The sequence below is a fragment of the Phragmites australis genome, chromosome 8 (genome assembly GCF_958298935.1).
Source record: "Phragmites australis chromosome 8, lpPhrAust1.1, whole genome shotgun sequence".
NCBI classification, from domain to species: Eukaryota; Viridiplantae; Streptophyta; class Magnoliopsida; order Poales; family Poaceae; genus Phragmites; species Phragmites australis.
The window spans coordinates 22,026,007-22,033,081 of record NC_084928.1 but is presented as its reverse complement, the minus strand read 5'-3'; the positions used below and the strand labels follow the sequence as shown (position 1 = coordinate 22,033,081).

Below are 7,075 nucleotides of genomic sequence, written 5' to 3'. Positions count from 1 at the left end.
ATGGAGCTCGCTGGAATTCACGGAGGTCATCAGAGTTCATGGAGCTTGGGGAGTCCAGCACAAATCTCTTCAACAATCCTAAGGTGAGGATTTCGACAGATTTTACCCTGCTAAATCTGTTGATAAATAAATAGCAATTGCCATAATTGTTTGGATGTGACTGAAGTGTAATATGACAATGATGACCAGATATATTGATATGTAACGTGTATTTATTGGTTGAGGTAATATATGAGCTCGAAAAATAGCAAGAAGTACTCCCTCCGGTTAAGTGTTATTTTAAAAAATGCAACTTTAACCACTATTTTCTAATGTAATATATTTTAATGCACTAAAAATTATAATATTATGAAAGTTCATCCTGTGACCAATCTTCACATATAGTTTTCATATTTCCAATCAAAATATTTATAAAGATATTTATAGCTAAAGATTTTAAAGTTGGACCGCACATTTCAGAACACCATTTATCTTATCTTAGTTCACAATTATTTTCCTCTTTTATTTTTCTATATATTTGCCGTGTCATATGGATGAAATGTAAATAACAATCATCTTATAATTTTACTTTACATGCTGAAATGGATTCACTTGAAGTGAAATTGTGCGGATGTTGTGCAGTAAATTGTAGTACTGTTTCCACAAAAAATTGTAGTTCTGTTCACACAGCCCACACACTGGCACGTAGTCAATGCTATTGTAGCACTCCAATATTATTGGTAAATTCCATGGTGCAGCAACCACAAACCAATCCTTAATAACCAATATGTTTCTTAGGTTCTATCTTATGTTTAGTTTCTTTAATTCAGTTTACCTCTAGATCTAGTCTGTTGTTAATTAGACTCTTCAAGTAGGCATCGGCATGCTTTCATCATGCGACAAAAGAAATTATTATCTCCCCTCAACTTTCACACTCCCATTCTAGTAATTGCTGTCTTACCTCTTTGCATATGGTGTGTACACCTATTAACTGTTCATGATGCACGCATACTTATCTCATGACTCAGCAATTACCAAATATTTCATCCATACTATGATAATTTATGAAAATTTTCATGTGTAATAAACGTAGGGCATGTTACTTTTCTTAATACTTTCTACTGAAATCCAGAGCTGTTGTGGAGTATCTATCCATTGATCTCCCTTACAAGCTTTCCCATGATGATATTCTCCTTACTTCTGGATGTACCCAAGCAATCGAGACTGTGATGTCTGCTTTTGGCCAACCAGGTCTCAATATATTGCTCCCAAGGCCGGGTTACCCAAAACACAAGGCACATGCAGTGTTTCATAGGATGGAAGTACGAAATTATGATCTTGATCCGGAGGGAGGATGGGAAGTTGATCTGGAAGCTGTTGAAGCTCTTGGGATGAGAATACTGTCGCAATAGCGATCACTAACCCCAATAACCATTGTGGTAGTGTGTATACTTATGAACATTTATCAAAGGTTAGTAAGGTGTTTGTACAATGCTAAGAAACCTTTTTTTTTGCGGAAATGGAGCTTATAATGTGTTTGTATCTTAACTTAGATTGCAGGTACAGCGAACAAGCTTGGTGTATTAGCAATTGCTGACGAAGTATATGGTCACCTTGTTTATGGTAGCACTCCTTTTGTGCCAATAGGAGTTTTTGGAGAGACGGTGCTAGTACTCACTCCTGGAGCTATATCAAAGAGATGGGCTGTACTGGCTGGAGACTTGGTTGGATAGCAATTTGTGATCCTAAAGGCATTCTGAAAGAAACTGAGGTGATTCTCACCAATCTTTCAGCACATCTATTTTCCTTTCGTGATAGTTGTGGCTTCAGGTGGTACAATAATTAATCTTTTTAGTTCAGGTTGTTTGTAATTTTAGCGAGATCATATTTTTCATATCGAAGTTTATTTGCTACTGGAATGTGAGAGAAGAGATGTGACTTGTGACAAATCTTTTACTCACCTTGTTTCTGGTAGCACTCCTTTTGTGCCAATGGGTGTTTTTGGAGAGACTGTTCCAGTACTCACTCTCGGAGCTATATCAAAGAGATGGGCCGTACCTGGCTGGAGACTTGGTTGGATAGCAACTCGTTATCAAAGAGATGGGCTGTACCTGGCTGGAGACTTGGTTGGATAGCAACTCGTGATCCTAAAGGCATTCTGAAAGAAACTGAGGTGATTCTCATTGATCTTTCAGTACATCTATTTTCCTTTTGTGATGGTTGTGGCTTTAGGTGGTACAAATCAATCTTTTCAGTTCAGGTTGTTTGTAATTTTAGTGAGATCATATTTTTCATATCGATGTTTATTTGCTACTGGAATGTGAGAACTGAGATGTGATTTGTGACGAATCTTTTACTCTGTACTATTCGTTCTTTTGATCCAAATGTTCCTATCTGAGTTAGTTGCCTCCACAGACAAAGAACTTGGATTAGTCAGATATATTCAATACTTTGGATGTGGCAAATATTGCAGATATAGTTATATTCAATACATCAGATGTGGTAATGTTTGTAAATATATTGTAACAAATTGTTTTGCCCAAATCATTCTACATTTGAGGTAGTTACACAATGGCTAAAAGCAAAACTTAAAGAGATGCTTATAATAAGAGGCATGAAGGACCTGCAAGTTAGTTAGAAGATGCCATATCTAACATGCTAGTGGTTGTCAATATGGTAAAAAGAAAACTCTTAGGATTCTTTTACTTAGTTGTTTTACTTGTCATCTAAGTGGCTTTTAATTTGTGGTGGTGGATACATAATATGGGTTGACACTTGAAAATATAAATGATGTGTTAGGAAAAGCCCTATTTCAGAATAAAGTGCAAACTCATTTCTATGCCAACTTTTGTGTTGTTTCTTGAATAGTTTTCTATGCAACATCTTTTTTGTTTTACAACTCAAGTAATATCTTTGTTTAACTGTTTGTTTTTAATTGGATTGTAATGCCAGGTTGTTCATTCTCTTAGAAGCTTTAGAATGCTAACAGGAGATCCTGCAACATTTGTTCAGGTTAGTCTATGAATCGATGTTGATCACTTCTATATGGTGTCCGGCATTCTAGCTAAAAGATTAGTTGATCTTGAGAAGAGAGGTGTTTTTTCTGTTGCTTTGCACCAGCATAGGTATTTGATCAAAATACATGGTTGTAGATCGGCAAACATTGATACTGCCTAAATTATTATTTTATAGGGGTTTTTGTTCATTCCCCACTCAAGTTTAAGTACAAGTGTGAGTAAAAACATATTGCATTGTTTATATTTTGTTTCTCAAGATGAAATTACAAAAAGAAAGGTATATTTTTCACTGAGATGTGCACATTTAGCAAAAGAGACTTTTGATCTCTAATTTTTTATATTTGATATGCAATGTGTTAGCATTTGAAAATACTTGGGCGATTTATTATGTCAATTTTATAGTTCGTTTGTACTAAATCTTGTCAACAGAAAGGTCTAGTCAAACAAACCCACATGGAAAAGTGTGCATCATAGATGGCAAAATGTGGCATATGCTATAGGCGTTAGAGTTTCAAACATGTGTCATATTCTGTGTGGTAATCGTTTTATGTTATTCTATCACATATAAATAATAGCGCCCGTGCAATTATAGAATCCAATTGACCAATTATTTTTAGTTTGTATAAATTGAAACATATACTATAGAATATGATATTCAATATGTAAATTATTCAATAAAAAAGTCTAGATTACCTAGTGCCACATAACCCCAGAAAAACAAAATAAGATATTCTGACCTATCTATACTTCTGATGTTGGACTCCTCTTTGCATCTTCAGAGTTCAGACTCTATGTACTTCAAATATTGGAGCAAATAAATCTTAGTGTAGTTTTAGAGGTGTTTTTGCCACCACTGACAAGTAGCTCTATGGAGGGATCAACAAATAAATAAATGGCATATATTACAACAAATTTATATTTTTTTCACTAATATGTGAAACTTTAGCAAATGAACTTTTGTCCTGTGAACATTTTTATTTGATATGCAACCTGTTGACATTTGGAAATACTTGGGCCGTCGGTTATGTCAATCTTATATATTTGTGCGAACTATTACCAACTGAAGGTCTTAGTTAGACAAATCTAAGTGGAAAAAGTATGCACCATAGATAGCAAAAGACAAATGTGGCATATAAACATGTGTCATATTTATTGTGTAGATAGTCACATTGTCTTATTTTGCGGCATAAATAACTGCAATGATTACATAATTCCATTGACCAACAATTTTCAGTTTGCACAAATGAACATCTACTATAGAATATGATACTCAAAGTATAAATTATATTCAATAGAAAAACATCAAGTTTACGATATAGCCACTTAACCCATGAAATACAAACAAGGTGTTCTGACCTCTCTACTTCTAATATTGGAGCAAATAACATCCAAGTATTGTTTTAGAGGTGGTTTTGCCACCACCAATGACATGGACTATGCTACTATGTAACTCTACAGATGAATCAGCAACTAAATAAATGAAATATATTAAATATCTCTCCTTTTGAGGTGGTTTTAGTCACAGGTCGCAGTGCGGTGGAGACAGAGGTGACCACACGGGAAGAGCATTCACGGCTTCAACTCCCCTTGTGCCACCTCCGCAGTTGCTTGTGTTGGCTATTTGGTGCTTGCCGCTTGGAACCCTAATGAATACCTTGCTTGTGATGGCAGCAATGCATAGATGAGGGATGAAGAGGTGGTGATGTTGAGCACGTTATAATCTGTAGACAGATTTTATTTTATGGATTTTGGTACAATGATTAGAAAATTCAAAATCCTAGCATCATTGCACCCATGTTCATGGCACTTTGATCCATGCATGGACTGTACCATGTTTCCTTTACCAATTCTTCTTTTTCACAGGTCCATCATGATATTCTGTTGCCGTAGGTACTACCCCACTTATTTGGGATGAACTACTAAGCCTAAACACTAGTGTGGATAATACTTGATGTTGTGACAACTCCAAGAGGGTTACACAATATAATAACATATATATAACTGAAACAACAAATCAAATCACATGTCTAACACATCCTCGTACTCAGGGGAAGAACATAAAGTTACCCCATTCAAGCTTGGGAAACCATTGAGCAGTGTTGCTGTAGAGTGCGTTGTGGCACTCCACCGGTAGCGGACTTTGTCTCCTATCTTCAGCATGGCATTGGTTGAACCCTAACCTAGGTTTTGGAGGTCCCTGGAGGTGGAAAATTTAGCGAAACTTTGACGTTCGTCGCAAAATAGGTTCTAGTAGAGGCGATGAGGTGCCCTTGCAGGACAAAAGGGGAAGGCGGCACCCAAGCACCCTTGAGGGCATGCTTAGGATTCTGTTGAACATGCTTGGTAATTTGAGGGATCTTTCATAAAATGTATTCAAAACTATGTGTCACGTCCACGAGGAAGTGATCGAATAGGGTAGCTGTGGGAGGTCTTTGGCCGATCCTTGGTCGGTTTCCTACCCGTTGTGATGGAGTTGACGCCGCTTGGCGTTGGTTGCAGCAAGGGGGTGAGAAATAGTAGCAGGAGATGAGGAATAGTTGTTGTATTGCTTGAATCCCAAAGGGGGTGCCGACTGCTCTTTTTATCTAGAGCCCAACTCTAACAATTCCATCTATCTTAACTCATTCAATCTCTATCTCTAACTCAAAACTGATTACAACTCCTTTTATTCTTTTCTACCGAAACCGACTCAATTCCTAACTTATGCCGAATGGATCTTAACTTCCAAACATACTTATCTCCTAAAAAATAGCCAAACCGACTTATCTCCAACCAGTAGTTGGCCTTCTCTTTCTCCTTGACGCCCTTCTTTCCTTTCTTTCTTTGGTACGTAATATCGCACATGAAATCTCTCCCCTCCTTCGGAAACAGCTCATCCTTGAGCTGAAAAGTAGGATAGCGTTGCTTAAAAGATGAAACATCTTCCCAAGCAGTGTCATTGTCAACCATGCCAACCCATTGAATAAGAACCTGCCACTCTCCCCGTGAAAATCGGCTATGCACCACTTGAACCGACGTTGGAATAGCATGGCTAGGAAGCATTGGAGGCAACTGGGTGTCTTCTGCGGTGGTTGACATGGAACTTCTTGAGAACCCCCACATGGAACATGTCATGAATTTCAGCACTGGCTGGAAGGCAGAGACGATATGCCACATTCTCGACACGAGTGACCACTTGAAAGGGCTCGTAGAACCACGGAGAGAGCTTGCCTTTAATATGGGGTGGCAAGGAAGCTACTGGCCTGTTGAGAAGCTTCAACCAGACCCAATCTCCTTCTCTAAAGGCCACATCCATATGCTTGGCATCATAATACAACTTAGCATGTTCTTGCGCTTGAAGGAGTCGTTCGCGCACATCGCGAAGGAAGTCATCACGTTCCAACAAGGACTGCTCCACATATGGCATTCTAGTCTCTCTTTTATCATAAGTATGGATGGATGGAGGGGGGCGGCCATACACCACCCTGAACGGCGTGTCACGAAGGGATGAGTGATAGGCCGTATTATAGCAATATTCGACCATGGAAGCCACTGGAGCCACTACTTGGGCCTATCCCCTGTCATGCATCGAAGATACATCATAATGAACTTATTAGCTACCTCCAACTGGCCATCACTTTGATGCTAAACTCATGTGCAACCTTGTTTCGGACAACTTAAACAACTCCCTCCACAAGTTGCTAGTGAAAACCACATCGCGATCATTGACAATGGACTTGGGTAGACCATGGAGCTAACCACCTCATTAAAGAATGCGTGTGCAATAGAGCTGGCCGTGTATGGATGACCCAACGGAATAAAATGAGCAAACTTGGAGAGACGGTCAACCACCATAAGGATGACTGACTTGTTGTTGACATGCGGAAGGCCTTCTATGAAATCCATGGAAATGTCACTCCAGACTTGGACCGGAATCGGCAATGGTTGAAGCAGGCTGACCGGATGCAAGTGGTTGGTCTTGTTTTATTGACAGACCGCACAATTGCGCACATAATCTTGGACCAAGATCTTGTCGCTGGGAATGTGGAAATCAATGCATAGACACTACAACGTGCGTTGAACACCTTCATGGCCCATGT

At 38.6% G+C, this 7,075-nt stretch overlaps 1 pseudogene; it reads left to right on the top strand.

Moving 5' to 3' along the window:
- Positions 1-4,886, top strand: LOC133927659 (nicotianamine aminotransferase 1-like; annotated as a pseudogene).
- The last annotated feature ends 2,189 nt before the right edge of the window (positions 4,887-7,075 follow it).